Consider the following 16,846-nt stretch of genomic DNA (forward strand, 5'->3'; position numbering starts at 1 on the left):
CTAAGTATATTTCAAGTGTTCTCACCACATAAAGTATGTGAGCTAATGCACATGTTAATTTGCTCTATTGGGCCAATCTACAATGTACATGTATTTTAAAGAATCGTAGTTGGCCGGGCGCGGTGGCTCAAGCCTGTAATCCCAGCACTTTGGGAGGCCGAGACGGGCGGATCACGAGGTCAGGAGATCGAGACCATCCTGGCTAACACGGTGAAACCCCGTCTCTACTAAAAAGACAAAAAACTAGCCGGGCGAGGTGGCGGGCGCCTGTAGTCCCAGCTACTTGGGAGGCTGAGGCAGGAGAATGGCGTGAACCCGGGAGGCGGAGCTTGCAGTGAGCTGAGATCCGGCCACTGCACTCCAGCCTGGGTGACAGAGCGAGACTCCGTCTCAAAAAAAAAAAAAAAAAAAAAGAATCGTAGTTTACACAACAAATAGATACAATTTGTATTTATCAATTACAAGTAAATTAGTTTTTTTTTAATATAAAACACACACACAAACACACACACACACAGAGCTGTCACTTCATTTCCTACTTCTCAAATCCTGTAAGAATGGTTAAGGCTATTGTAACCCTTAAAAAAAAATAGAATCATGACTTAGAATGTAATTATAGTTTTAGTCTATGCCTTAAAAATTTCTTAAATTATTACCATAAAGCCTTCATGCACATTATTATTTAGGGGTGATTGAAAACATTTTCATATATACACATATATACACACACATACACACACACATATACATATATACACACACACACACATATATATGTATACATATGGATTATGTGAGCAGGTGCTTGTGTGCTTTGAATCCCCCACTGGTGCCAAAGTAGGGAGCATCTCAGTTTTCTTATCAACTTAGCCCAATAAGATACAGAAAGTAAAGGATGGGTGTGTTTTTAAAACTGCCAAATATCAAAATATTGAGTTAAACTTTTTATTACACCCTTTTTGTGACAATTTGCATTCATTCTTTTTGTTTGTTTTCTGGAGACAGAATTTTGCTCTGTCTTCCAGACTGGAGTGCAGTGTCTCCATCTCAGCTCACTGCAACCTCCACCTCCTGAGTTCAGGTGATTCTCTTGTCTTAGCCTCCCAAGTAGCTGGGACTACAGGAGCATGCAACCACGCACGGCTAATTTTTGTATTTTCAGTAAAGACCGAGTTTCACCAAGTTGGCCAGGCTGGTCTCAAACTCCTGACCTCAGGTGATCTGCCCGCCTCCACCTCCCAAATTGCTGGAATTACAGGCGTGAGCCACCATGCCCAGCCTGCATTCATTCTTTAATAGAGCTCCTGTCACACAATATTGTCACTACCTGCCCATTTGTTTGCAGCTAGCTCCTCATATACTCTATGCTCCATAACAGAAGAATCTCTGTCTTGTTTATCTTATAACCTTAGGACTTACCACAGTGTTCCATATAATCAATATTGTATACAATACAATAAGGAAACTTAAGAGTCCAATATAAAAACAAGATTAAAAAGTAGAGTGTCCAGCAAAATTACTACACCATATGATCTTGTTTGGAAATATCTGCATTGTGCATATGTGTATACATGTATATGTGAGAGTATTTGAAAAAACACAAATATTTTCTTAATGAATACTTTGGCTAAATTCTATTTATCAACCTATCTGCAAATGGTCAAGGACACTAATCTTGGAAGAAAGGGGGCATATGAAATGCTTTTAGTACTGATTGCAATGGGCAAAACGGCCAGATTACCTTTTACTAAAACAATAATTGGTCAATATATCAGAATTTTATTGTACTTCTTACTTAAAATTGTACTTCATTGATTTTTTATCTTCATATCTTTAAAATTTTCTAAATTGACCATAAAATAATGTTTTATAGAGCATTGACATAGTTCGGTCAAATTGAATTTTCAGAAAGGCACATCATAACAGATTTTTATAGGTCTTAATAAATAACTTTCTTTTTCTTCCTTTGTCATCATTCCCTTTACTTTCCTAAGACATTCTTTGGGTGTTTTAGGAGGGACATTTTGATAACCTACACAGTAACATTTTGTATCTCAGTAATTCCAATGGCATGAATGTTTTCATGACATATTACAGTAAACTAAGTAGAGAGACAGTGGAATATAATAATAACGAAAAGGTATTTACAGTCAGATATGCCTGAGATTATTTATTGGGTGTACCACTCTTTGCCACATGAATCTGGGTAAATAGACCACAGTATTGTGATTTGTCAAATGAAATAACTCTATAGAGTTGTGGAATTAATTAAATAAATTACTATAAATCAACCAATACCATGCATGGCATGTCATCTGGCAAAAACCAGTGAGAAGGTATATAAAGATGTATAAATTAAAGATAGTATAGCTATCATCTTATTTCTTTGGTATTTAACAACTTTTAGTGTTTTTGAAATGAAATAAACTTTAGATGCTATCTAGTCTTGTGGTTTCTAAAAGAAGATCCATAAGCCATCTTTGGAGCTCCTAGAAAATTCACATTCCTGTGACCTGTAGTCAGGCGATTTCCACCATGATTTCTACTATTTCTACTATGGTAATATGGATAAGGCCCAAAATATGTGTTTTTGTGAAGCTTTTAAAATAATACTGAAGTTTAGCCAACTTGAACACCACTGATCTTTGCGCATCCTACTGATTTCACAAATATGCAACCGATGAACATGGAGGTAATTTGTTTTTGAGCTTATTGTTGTCAGTTCAAGCTTCTGCTAATGATGTCACTTCCACATATAGGGCTTATGTACAAGAAACAGGAGGGCTTGTGAATTTAAAGCAGTATGCTCATGGAGTGGCCACAACTAAGAAAGTCTGTGATAGCTATGCACTGATGAGATATGGACGAGGAGTCTCTATAACAAGAGTAATGTGCTCGCGGACTAGGTATCAGAGTTCTGTGGTCATTAAGGCTTTTGCCCATTTTACATTCTAGCCAATTTTCCAAAAACAGGGTAATATTTAAGGAATGGGAATGGATTGTTTTCTTGAATTCATCAATAAAAATGTAACTACCTTGTGCTTAACCTTAAGGACAAAATGACATGGGGGAAAAGGAGCTTAAATACAGATCTTTGAAATACAAAGAAGTTACTGATCATTAGATATTTCATTGCGGCACTATTCACAATAGCAAAGACTTGGAATCAACCCAAATGTCCATCAGTGACAGACTGGATTAAGAAAATATGGCACATATACACCATGGAATACTATGTAGCCATAAAAAAGGATGAGTTTGCGTCCTTTGTAGGGACATGGATGCAGCTGGAAACCATCATTCTTAGCAAACTATCACAAGAACAGAAAACCAAACACCGCATGTTCTCACTCATAGATGGGAACTGAACAATGAGATCACGTGGACTCGGGAAGGGGAACATCACACACCGGGGCCTATCATGGGGAGGGGGAAGGGGGGAGGGATTGCATTGGGAGTTATACCTGATGTAAATGACGAGTTGATGGGTGCAGCACAGCAACATGGCACAAGTATACATATGTAACAAACCTGCACGTTATGCACATGTACCCTAGAACTTAAAGTATAATAATAATAATAAAATAAATAAATAAATAAATAAGATATTTCATTCTGGAGATTGTCTTGATGTGCTTTTGATTGGGCAAAATACTGCTATTATTTATAAGCTTTATAATTTACATGTATGATTATTAGTCTTATCCTTACTCTTAGAATTGACCTTACTCTTATTATTTAAGTGTGCTGAGTATGATTGGCAGAAAGCTATCATCCTTCATTTAATAACCCAGGAATCTTTTATTTTATTTTCTCACTACTTGTAATGTTGGAGTCTGGGGTTCTCAGGGGTTTCTCTCTTTCTTTTTTCTTTTTTTTTTTTTGAGATGGGATCTCTCTCTGTTGCCCAGGCTGGAGTACAGAGGTGCGATCTTGGCTCACTGCAAGCTCTGCCTTCTGCATTGACACCTTTCTCCTGCCTCAGCCTCCCGAGTGGCTGGGACTACAGGCACCCGCCACCATGCCTGGCTAATTTTGTTTTTGTATTTTTAGTAGAGACGGGGTTTCACTGTGTTAGCCAGGATGGTCTTGATCTCCTGACCTCGTGATCCACCCACCTCGGCCTCCCAAATTGCTGGTATTACAGGTGTGAGCCACTGTACCCAGCTGTTGTTGCTGAAAAGTGGCAGGCCTCTCACTTAAAACTGAGGCAAAACTCCAGTGGAAAAATTAAGGAATTATAAATCTAGTAACTAAGATGACTAAGACATAAATTAATCTAAATCTAATTTCCCCATCAGTGTATTCAGCAGAAACTTATTTAGTAAATTTCTTGGGATTAAGAAATAATATTGGCAATTAAAACCATTGTTTCAGTTTTAAAGTAAGTATGCCATTTTCAGAACAAAACAGGACATCTGATTCTACAATACTGAATGAACTAAGAGTTTATTAAAGATATTTTGAATTCAATTTGGACATTGACCTATTGTTAGGAAAACACAAAAATAACATATATAATATCTCCAAAAAGTAAGGAACAGTTTTGATAAAGTCTAAGGCAGCTCACATTCTGTAATAAACCTTTGGAAGAGAAGTATTGTTGGTACAGTTCTTTTTCTGACAACCTATCCAGCATTCAAATACAAAACTATGAAAACTACCATTTGTACTGAAGGTTTCTATTTTTTCTTATTATATCAATTTTGAGCAGTTGAGCATTAAAAAAAATTCAGAGTGTTTGATGTAAATGATTCTATGCTATGTAAATGACCCTCTGCTAATAGATATTATTAATACTTAACAGCTATATAGTGCTTTCATCTGCAGCTCCCAAAGGGATTTATGAGTGTTACAATCTTCATTTTTTAGAAGATGAACAAGAATTCTAAGAAAATGACTATATAGTCACTACAAAGGCTTTTTGAGCATGTGACTAGCAATACATTGAAATTGGAATGGTTGGAATGCAAATAGTCTACTTACACCAAGTATTTGCTTTTACATGGAGAATTGCCCAGTCTGGTCCCAGATGGAAAAAGAAGCTTGTTTTCCTGTGCCTATTTGGTGTTTATTTTATTTCAGTTTGGTTTTTTCCTCTCTGCTTTCAAACACATTGTTTCTACATTCATTTTAATTTTTTTCTCTAGTTACTCTTCCAACCCACTATTAGAATATTAGAATACTCTTTTCAAAAAAGAGGGGATAAGAATGTTTACATCAGTTAGTTACTGGCCAAAAAGTTTCACCTATTTCACCTGCAGTCATAATGCTATGGATGTTAATGGTTGTATCATATCCCTTGTTTGTACAATTTCAAGAATTAAAATAATCAAGCAGCAAGAACTGGATTAAAAAAAATACTTTTGAGCAGAAACCTCTTTCTTTCATCTCTAAGATTCCATCTGTTTGCTAAGAGTAACGTTGATTAGAAAATTATCCTTATAAATCATTTCAGAGACTATATTTTCATTTCTGTTCAATATACTGGAACTGTCCTAGCATTATCTGTGCTGTTTACTATGTTTTTTAAAAAAGTACAACATTATGTGGGACAAATAAAAGTTAGATGAAAGGACAATTTATTGAATTATTAGCTATTTTTATTGGGTACTTGCTGTCATAGGACACTTGTGAAATGAAGAGCTCGCTGCCACAATAGCTATGGTTCTGGTTGGAGCTCACATTCTTCAGGCGGTTTTTAACACCTATCATATTTCAAAGCAAAAATATATGAGATGTTGAAAGGTACCTCCTAAGATACATCCCACTAAGCTTGTTTTAGGAGATAAAGACACTGTGGAGACAAAGGGTAGAGAGCCTTGTTAAGGGTTAAGCAGAGAAGGTTGTAGAAGTCAATCCAAAATGACAGGGAGAGTTGACTCAGGCTGACAAGGGAAAAACTACTATGATTGTTTTCCTTGTTTGTTGCCTTATTTGTTTAAGGGTAGTAGACATTCATTCTTCTTGTCCTGATTTGGTTGTGTGGCTGTAGAATGTACATGTGAGAGCCAGCGGCATGAATGAGAGTCTGCAGCATTTTCCATTCTGCATGGCCAGCTCCGCTGCTGTGAGAGCCATCCCTGAGCCCATCTGGACCATCTGTGTGCCCGTGGCGGAAGAGGACTCCATTAGGCTCAGCCTGAGGAAGAGGAGCAACAATTATGACTTAACCACAGTGGAACAGGGTTGAGGTTTATTGCCTATATAAACACTGCTAATTGCTGTATGATTCTAAGAGATGGAAAAAAATCTTAAAACACAAAGGAAATTGAACTCCCCTACTGGCAAGTTAGGCATTGGGTCAAACTGAAAACTTGCATTAGGAAAATATGTATGAAGTTTTTTTTTTGCAGATGAGGAGTGTGGGAAAAATTATAATTCTTAAAACTATATGAATCAATGTTTTAGAAATATTTAAAACCCAAACTTATGGTTTTTAGAAAGAATAGCCTATCTCAATGATTTATTTAATTGGAAACATAGTCTATTTCAGCATGATTTATTGCTTGTAATTTGCTTTTCATATTCTAAACCTTAATGATTTATTATAAAAATGTATTTTTAAAGATGTGAAACTGAATTTTTTTGACTTAAGTAATAATAGCTCTGCATAAAAGTTGATGATTTTTTTAACTTCTGTAATAAAGATATTTACAATAACCAAACTCATGATCTTTTTAGGTTAGTTTCACTGGAGAAGTTCGGGGACTCCAAAATAAATAATAAATAATATTCATATAAGTATCCTAACTTTTTTGTAATGCCTGAAAACTTTTTAACAAAATAGTAATGTCATTTTACATTTAGAAATAAATTGAAAAATATACATTGAATATATATATACACATATGTATGTAATTGTATAAATTGTACATTAATTTTAATCTACACTAACCTGAAAATCACAGCCATTTTAACCTTGAGAACACGTTTGATTGGGGAAAAGGGAGTGGTGGTAAAAATCTAAATTTATCATGAAAATAATTTAGCTACTTACAGTTAACCTTGGAAACATTCTATTACAAAAAAAAAAATGTCTTTTGTAAGGGTCTGAAATGAAAGTTTTTATTTAACATTTTATTTTAAGAATAGAGCTCTAAAGTTATATTCAGCAATTCTTGCCTGACAGCAGAATGTGTACAGACCACAGTGTTACACAGTGGTGGCTTTGTTTTACCCAGGTACGGCAGTTATGGATGTTAGATACTGTTGAAACTTGGTATTTCATAGCAACAAATTAATAGTTATTTGAAAATTAAAATGCCCAATTGTTTCATCTGTGACAACTACTAAGCAATCTATCTTTTGGTAATGAAGATAGCTGCTAGTTAAAAACAGCGTAGAAAATTAGCCTACTGATAATTTCTAGTAATAAAAATAATATCATTCAATGTTTACTCTAGGCCAGATCCTATTCTGTATATTTTTGAACTCATGTAATACAGACAGTAACCGAGATAAGTGCTGTATTTATTTCCATTTTACTTCGGAAGAAACAGAGGTATAGAGAGTTCAAACAACTGAAGTTCAAATTCAGGCAGCCTCCCTCCAGAGCACGTATTCCTCAGTTTGTGCCACAAGACCTCTGCTAAATTAAAAATTGCTTACATTTAATGATGGCTCACTATGCACCCACCATTTAACTATGACCTTTAAATTATTATACCATGTGCTACTTAAGATACAACTATAATATAGAACTGTTATTATTTCAAATTATTAGAAAAATATAGACACTAAATAACTTGTCTAAGTAAATGTGAAAATAAATGTGGACAGCAAATGTGAACCTAGTTCTTTCTGAGAACCTGCTATGCTTAACATGTCTGCCAAAGTGTTGTCCTACAGAAATGTGCATATAATATTTTAATCACCATTTTAAATAATATTACATTTTTAGACTGTTAAAATGTCTGTGCTTTTGACTCATTTTGAATAACCTGAATCATTGAGTGTATGTTTTTTGACTAGAGAAAAATAACACATCTTTAGCATCAAGAATTTTTGACTATGTGATATCTTTAAAAATATTTATATTAATTGACCTAGTTACTTTTTATTAGAAACCTGATTCTAAACCTACACACAGAAATGGTCTTATAACTAAGAGCTATTCATTACATAAATATATAGCAATAAAAGGACAAATTAATAATACCTAAATATCAAGCAATAAGAAAGAGTGGTGTAAACTGTAACATTTATTCTTAATGGGATATTGTGCATTCATTAACATGAGAATCATTTATAGAAGTCTTTTCAAAATAAAAATGTGGATATACACTGGCCTATATAGTCATGTTAAAATTATGTTTACTGATTTTTCTCTCTTTTTATACTCTTGAAATTTTATTTTTTTCCTTTTCCGGTATTTTTGTGTCAAGTAGAAAAAGACTGAGAAAATGCATTGGCAAGGTCATAGCATAAGCTAGAATGCATAGTTATACAGTTCATCGTGCTTAAGTAAATTACCTGCAATTAGAATAATGTACTTTTTCTGGCTTATGTGGCGGTTAAAGCCTTAATTTTCAAGGATATACCATTAAAGGTCATTTAGTAAAGGTGGCCAGAGGGAATTGGGAGAGAGCAGTAGTGCTATTTATGTTAGAAGAAGATTGTTTGGAAATGGTATGAATAGAATATTTAACTACAAACATCAGTGCTAAAGTTCACTTTTCTCAGCTGGTTGTAGAGAAAGCAGAGTAAACCTGCTCTGATTGCTTTAGCTTCATTCTTTCTGGGCATTCTCATTTATGTACTGAGCTCCTAATCTGCTGGCCTTGGGTATCAGCATGGTATCTTCCCATGGAGAGTATCAAACCAGGCCTGAAAACCTGAGAATGGGTGTGAGAGCATGTAAGGCCAGCCAAGCCCAGATCGTTTCCTAAGATAGAAATGAAATCTGGACTCTGTGTGTGTTTCCAGGTCTAGCACTGTTTACCTGCATCCAGAGTTTTTAGAATAATTAGCTTTGAGAATACACAATGCTATCTGTAGTGTTTAGAATAAACACCCAGTCCTAGATAGCCTGTGTAAGGAGTGTGGAGGGTGATAGGGGAAATCTCAGTACATGGGAGAGTAAGACCAGGGTGACCTGGGGTCAAATCCTGATTTACCCTATTTATTTACTGTGCAATCTTGAGCAATTTACCAAACGACACCAAATTCTAGTTTTCCTATCAATAAAATTGGGTTAAGTATAGAGTCTGATTCATGAAGTTGCTACAAGGATAAATTAGGAGTGGTTTTCTCTACAAGATGTTCCACATACAGTATATTACTAGCATTTCCATCACTGGTGGTAATGTTATACCTAAAACTCCATGGGGCAGTAGATGAGAGTTAAGCAATTACTCCATACACTTACTACATAGGGAAAAAGCTTTGGGTAATGTTCAGATTAGGAATTTTTTATTTGACACGGGTATCTCGGATGAGGAAGGATGGAGTTCAGAATAAAGAATTAAAGACAAATCTGGGAGAAGTCAGGACAAGAAGGGCTACGGCACAATTTGAAGTGTTTCATGAAAGTGACAGTTTGCTCACAGAGAAAAGTAAGAAAACCCCAATTTGCAGTTAAAATTCTGTATCTGGAGAATAAATGATATGGAGTGACTGTTGTCTGTATGCTGCAGCAAACATCAATGAAACTAATTTGAGAAAGTATTTTAATCAGAAGGAGATTATGAAATAAAACGTTTTAGTTTTGAACATAAAAGAGAAAAAGCAAATTGTAATTTTATGTGCTGAACATAATAGAGAATAAATTGGAAATTAAACAGAGGAAGGTATGGCAGGGATTGGAGATAATGTTTTAAGAAGCAGAGAGAGTTGAAAAGATAATAATATAAAAACACATACCAGAAGCCAATGAATTTGCTGCTTCTTCTGTACTGTAAATTTCTGTTTCTACACTGTACGTATATTTCTTTCCTTCAGTAAATAAAATGTTCGCTTGGGAAAGAAGACTGCCCTCCCTCCCTCCCTCACACAGTGTTTTTCTTCCCATTTAGATAAATTAGGCAAATGTGAACATTAGCTAAAATCATTGTAAATGGCTTGTTTGAGAAATCAATAATTAATTTCAACAAATAGATTAAGTGTGAATTGAACTTTCATTGTATACAACATGGGAGGGAGGGGATTTTACCAGTTTTGATTGAACCCCGGGCTCCCTAAACACTTGTGAGCAACTAAGCTCGCCTCTTCTGCTGACCGGACTAGGCACAGAGCCCAGGATGTCTTGGCTTTTTCCTTTCAAACACTTTGCATTCTTGGGTCGCATGAGGTTGAACTCTGGCTCATCAAATAGTATGTTCTTCAGACATTGCTAGTCTATGTTTCATGTCGCTGGACTTCCCCATGAAGTTTGCAGAATCCTGAGCTACCATCCGGGAAGAAAGTCACTCACTTCCTTTTGGTTTTATCATCCGTTGTTCTTACACTGATTTTAGCGGTACAGGTGGGCATCCTCTCCTCAGGTTTCCCTCTGGTGAAATAATATTTTATTGTGATATTAGATTTAATCACAGTTTCAGCTGGTATCAGTCTGATTCTTTTCTTTTTTTTTTTTTTTTTTTTTTTTTTTGAGACGGAGTCTCGCTCTGTCGCCCAGGCTGGAGTGCAGTGGCGTGATCTTGGCTCCCTGCAAGCTCCGCCTCCCGGGTTTACGCCATTCTCCTGCCTCAGCCTCCCCAGTAGCTGGGACTACAGGCGCCCGACACCACGCCCGGCTAAATTTTTTGTATTTTTTAGTAGAGACGGGGTTTCACCATGTTAGCCAGGTTGGTCTCGATCTCCTGACCTCGTGATCCACCCATCTCGGCCTCCCACCGAGCCACCGCACCCGGCATGTCTGATTCTATATTACAAGTTCACAATCAAAATTTTGCCTAATGGTTTTGTGACCTATTTGTCTTTGTCAGTTCAGACTGCTGCAACAAAATACCATAGACTGTAGACAATATAAATAGCAGAAATTTATTAATCACAGTTCTGAGGGCTGAAAGGTCCAAGATCAGGGCTCCAGCAGGCTTGGTGTCTGATGATGCTTTGTTCCTCTTAGCCAGTGCCTTCTCACTGTGTGCCCGCAGGAGGAAGGGGTTACACAGCTCTCAGGAGTTTCTTTTAAAGGGCACTAATCCCATACATAAGGGTGAATATCTCATGATATAATCACCTTCCAAAGACATGGCCTTTTAATACTGTCACCTTGAGGGTTTCAATACACAAATTTTGAGAGGACACAAAAGTTCAGACTATAGCACTGTTGAAAGTCATGACCTGGATCCATTATTTTCTTGTTATACAATTTTTGATAACAGCAACAACGTATATTTTTTATTATATAGATTTGAGGTTCTTTTGTTTACCTCTTATTTTTTTATTTCTTTTTGGTAAAATATATAAATGCTGGAATCAATGGCGATTACTTGTACTTTTCTTCTGAGAGTATTTTGCCTACTAAAACCTGGAATTTGTATATTACTATAATATCCTGATCCCTAAACCATATCTTTAGAGATATAGGCATTATCATCCTGTATTTTGAAAATTCATTTAATGAGCATGTACTACTTGTAGACTGGGAGAAAAAGTATTTTTAGAAACTAGGTAACAGAATGTAGAGTATATGCAGTGCAAATCATTACTGGTAAATAATTAAATATTCCTACACCATAAAAATTTAAGGAGACCCTTTACTTATAATGATAGTTTGAGGACACATTGAAGTATTTTATGTAAGTTAGCCTACTTACTAGTACTTTGTATGATAAATGATGTTTTTATCTTAAAGCAAGTGAAAGAGATGGCCCTCAAGAGTAATATAATTCTGTTAGCCCAAAATGTGTCATAATGAAATGTTACTACCCTATTCAATTATGATAAGGATTTTCAGTAAACTTTTGACATTTTTGAAGGCCTGATTCTCAGCATCATTATAGAGTGATTGGAATTATCAATCCTCTCCAAGAGCTTTCAACCTCCAAATCCACACTATCATTTTGCAGATTATTTTTAGAGGACACTTTTTCCCTCACTGAAATAGTCGCAGTGCAGACCCCTGACACCACCACCACAGAGCCACACTAACATTTACAGAGGACCCTGGGGAAGGAAGGTAATAACGTGATCATACTGGTGTATGCTGTAGAAAGTAAAGGAATGATTTCTAATACAAATACAAAGTTGACAGAAGTGGGTATTCTTGACATCAGGTTTTCAAAACAGAGCAGAACCTTCATGCTAGATTATCTTCTAATAAATATAGACTAATAATTATCTGCTGCAGAAAGTTAATTTTATGGTATGTAATTTTAAGTAATGATGTGTTTATTCCATGATGGAAGAAGGCTTACATTCCCTTAGAATGAAATATAAGAATTGCCCCAGAAGTGCACATCACCTCGAATCAAATAATTTTAAATTTTATCTTGACAGAATATGAAACTATATCACTTTTAAAAATTTCCAAGCTAGATGCTCCAGGATGTAACTGTATTTGGAATATTATCTCAAGTTGTCATGACTAAAATGTTCCACGCAATCTACAAATATTTACTTAGTAACTCCTATGTGCAGAAAATTGGAAAGCATGAATGACACAGATAGTTATTTTATTACTAATAAATAAAACCTTTTATGCTTTGTTATAAGTGACAAATTCACACATCCACCAAGGGATAGGCAAGAAAAATAAAAGCATGAAGCTGTCTGAAGATAACTGGTAGCATTGTACAAAGGAAACTCTGCCAACCTGAAAAGGCATCAGTCATTAATATTGGGTTCGAAGGACAGGGAAAATTATTTCTCAGTTCTGATGAATTTTTGCATACAAACAACTTAGGTCTACAGTTGTAGTGCTACACAATCTAATTGTTAAATGGTATTTGGGAATATCTATTCTATGTAAATTATTAGTTTTTAAAAGTAAAAACCTGTATTCGAGCCAAAATACATATATTTTTGGAAATTCTGCTTGAACCTGTTAGATGCAGGCAGACATGACAGCTGTATCACACTCTTCAATAAGCCAGTTTCCACACAATAACATTAGTGTAAAAAAGGAAACAATTGTCTGTTACTATTTCTTTCTTAATGTAAACAGTTATATTTAAGTGCGTATTTGTCATCTGTAAAATAAAAGTAAACAGTATTCTTGGCCATCCTTTTCACCCTTATGTATTAAATGAGTTCTTTTAGAACACATCTACCTCCATTCTTCCCTAAATCAAATTTGGTTTTGTTAAGATTATATGGAATTTACTTTAATATTTTTGTTTATATTGCTATGAATGCATGCCTTTTCTGTTTCAAAAGCTAATTTTTGATAATAGCATCACATCTCAGAAAATGATATCAGACTTTTAAATAATTAAGTCATAAGGGTTTTATTTCTCACCATTCCTTCTCAAATACCACAACTTTCCCTTTATATGACTTTTCATCTTAAAAAATATATAGTTCTATTTTCTAAAAGTAGAAAATACTAATAACTTGAACTACTCAAAATCAAGTGAACTCCAAAAAATGCTTGGCTTTCATGAGAGTCACCAGTCAAAAGAGTGATGAAGTCCACAGCTCAATAGTGTCATTTTGTTAATAATTATAATTTCTGGTCTGAGTTCTGACTCTGGATCTTATGGACTTGGGTCTTTTTCATACCATTTGTCTCATTTGGGCCTGCAATTGAAGGTATTGAGAAACACTTCCAATTGCAAGACTTATACTCACTTTTAAATTCAAGTTTGAATTTCCTATCTGCAAAGTGGGAACTTTCCACATGAAAAACGAACCCATGAAAGGACTGGATGATTGAACATTCATTCCTTTCCCTGCTTTGCAATGAATATAAACTGACTCTGTTTCAGTTTATGCACCTACTCATTTTCTACTTTAGAGCAGCTTTTATGCTAAGAAAATGTCTGAAAAACTTATATCTCCTGGGAAGAAAAGTGCGTTATATGTCAAAGCTGCAATTGTTAAAAGACTGTAATATTTTCAAAGGGTTGGAATCAAGGTCAAATCAAAAGGCTAAGTCCCTTTACTTTCCTGCATATATTGTTTCCATTTCTCTTCTCTCTATTATAATCATGTCTATTTGCTAAAAGGTTATGCAAAATAAATTAGGCTTTTAGAGCACTGACAGCTCAGCCATAGAAAAATTTTTTCCTCTATTTTTTTTTGCACTTTATACATGAACACCTGCTACACTTTTAATGAGCTTTAAATTATACTTTACACCCATGTAACAAGAATGGATATTGCTCTTTAGTTATAATCAAAGAAAATATCAGGATGACTTGTTGCTAAGAGCAACAGCTTGTCAAAAAAATAATACTTCCTCCACTAACAATATAGATAGATAGGTCCAGGTTGATAGATAGAAAATATGATTTATACTACCCTGAGAGTTATCAATCTTTTAAATTTTCTTGTCTTCTGTGATTTAAGAGAAATTTGTCATTGCTCTATGACTATGCTGAGATTATTTTCTTTTGTTCTTATCTTTGTTCTTTCAGTATCCTTGCTTCTATTAGGCCAAAGGATAAAAAAGTAGATTTTCTATGTTTTTATTTTCTTGGAAACATTAAAATTGAGAGACTTTATTTAATTTATTTATTTATTTTTTTTATAATGGAGAGACTTTAAATAAGATTCGGAGAGCCTCTTGAAATACCATAATATAATGACATGTATTTATTGTTTGATCTATTTCCCCCTATAATCTGACTCACTTTTAAATTCTTAACCCTACTTAAGTGACCTTTAGTCATTATCAGATTGCCTTTTAAAGGAGTTTATTATATTATAGAAAAGAAAGTATTAAAAATGAACTAGAGCAATTTGGCTATATACTATGACTCAGATGAGAGATCCTAGACTTCATCGCCAATCAGAATTAATTTCTCTTCTAAAATGATATGAATTTAATGCCACCCATTGAGAAGTAAGATGTATGTGTGGAAAAGAGGACTGTGATAAAAGTAAAACACAATCTAGGGCCAGACGTGGTGGCTCAGGTCTGCAATCACAGCAATTTGGGAGGTCAAGTTGGGAGGATTAACAGAACCCAGGAAATTGAGACCAGTCTGAGCAACATGGTGAAACCCCATCTCTACAAAAAATACAAAAATTAGCCAAATGTGGTGGCACATGCCTGTAGTTCTAGCTATTCTGGAGGCTGAGGTGGGAGGATTGCTTGAGCCTTGGAGGTCGAGGCTGCAGTGAGCCAAGATAATGCCACTGCACTCCAGCCTGGGCAACAGAGTGAGACCCTGTTTAAACATAAACAAGTAAATATATAAGTTTCCCTGCAGGAAAGGGGCCATGGCAGAAGGAACTCAGTCATGAAGGTTTCTGTCCTATGTCCTATTTAGGCACTGGGAGGGCCAGGATTTCATGTAATGCAAGTATTGTAACTATAGGTTTCACCACCAGAATCTGCAAAGGAGGAGTATCTGCTTCTCTATTAAGATTCATACCTATCCATTACTTACCTTCTGTTGTATCATACTGCAGATGAGTTCATAACATAGACTGATAGTTACATTTAGATTTATTGTTTGTAAGTTTTTCCCTTTACACTGAGAGTAGGGCTGGTTTAGATATAACTATGTTGACTGTTATTTAAAATGCTTTTGAATATAGACGTGAAAAGCCATAAAAAAACATAGATAGATAAGGATAAAACAATAGAATGGATAGGAAGGAGTATGAGAATTGGTGAAGAAAGATAAAGAAAAAGAAAAAAAGCAAAGAAACAAAAAAGAAACATTTTAGCATGCATGCCCACACCACTGTCAAGTCTTCATATGAATTTTGAAAACAATGTATTTTACTTAACTAGCAACATAGTCAACATAATATATTCTATAACCTCAGCTTTCAATTTGGCCATCTTATATAAAAATGTTCTTTTAATTTTTAAACCAAAATAAATAAAATGTAAACTATCTTTGTTTTTGTATTTCCTAAAATAATGTGCCTTTGTCTTTATAAGCGCACATTACTGAATGCTCCTTTTCAAAAAGAGAAATTTAAATGTCTCATTAAAGAAATGTACTTTTTCCTCTTATCAACAGTAACAAAAACTTCAGAAAATGTTTGGTTCCAAAGCTCCTCAATATGCAAGCTATCTATTTATACTAATTATTCAAGTCTTGGGAGGCTGAAAAGCAGAGATAGAATTCTCATGAGAAAAAACAACTCTTTGTCACATGCGAGCTTTCGTAAAATTCACTGCTTTTATGTAGAGTAGATTCAGATTAAGAAAGAATAGAATGTCTGGTATTTTAATTTAACTAATAACAATAATAAATGTTGATAATAAAATTTTAGTCATGGTATATGTGCAGGAATATTTCTTGATTTAATTTGGCTGTAATGACATCATGAAATACGCAGGCTATGTCCTTCAGGCATCCTTGTTCATTTTCTCTGAAACTAATCAAATAGAATACCAAACATTAGAAAAAGTATTTGATTTTTTTGTGTGATGTTGTAAAAGCACAGAGTCAAAAGTGTATGAAATCTAGTGAACACATTCTGCCATATTCTATAAGATATTCTCCAACTCAAGGGAGTTTTTATGATGTTAGCTCACCTTGCCTTACTCTATTCTATCTATCTCCAGGTTCACTAAATGATTCTCAATTTCCCCAAAGTGCTAAAGCTGAAATTCAAATACAAATCTATGTGAAATATCCACTTAGGTTTCATTGGTTTCCTGTGTACCATAAAGTTCCACATAATTTGACAACTTTAGGTAAGGTTTAGAGACATTTGTTTTTTGTTAATTACAATACACTAATACTAGATTTTGTTCAGTTATTAGTATCTT

This window comes from Papio anubis, chromosome 3, assembly GCF_008728515.1.
Source record: "Papio anubis isolate 15944 chromosome 3, Panubis1.0, whole genome shotgun sequence".
In the NCBI taxonomy this organism is placed as follows: Eukaryota; Metazoa; Chordata; class Mammalia; order Primates; family Cercopithecidae; genus Papio; species Papio anubis.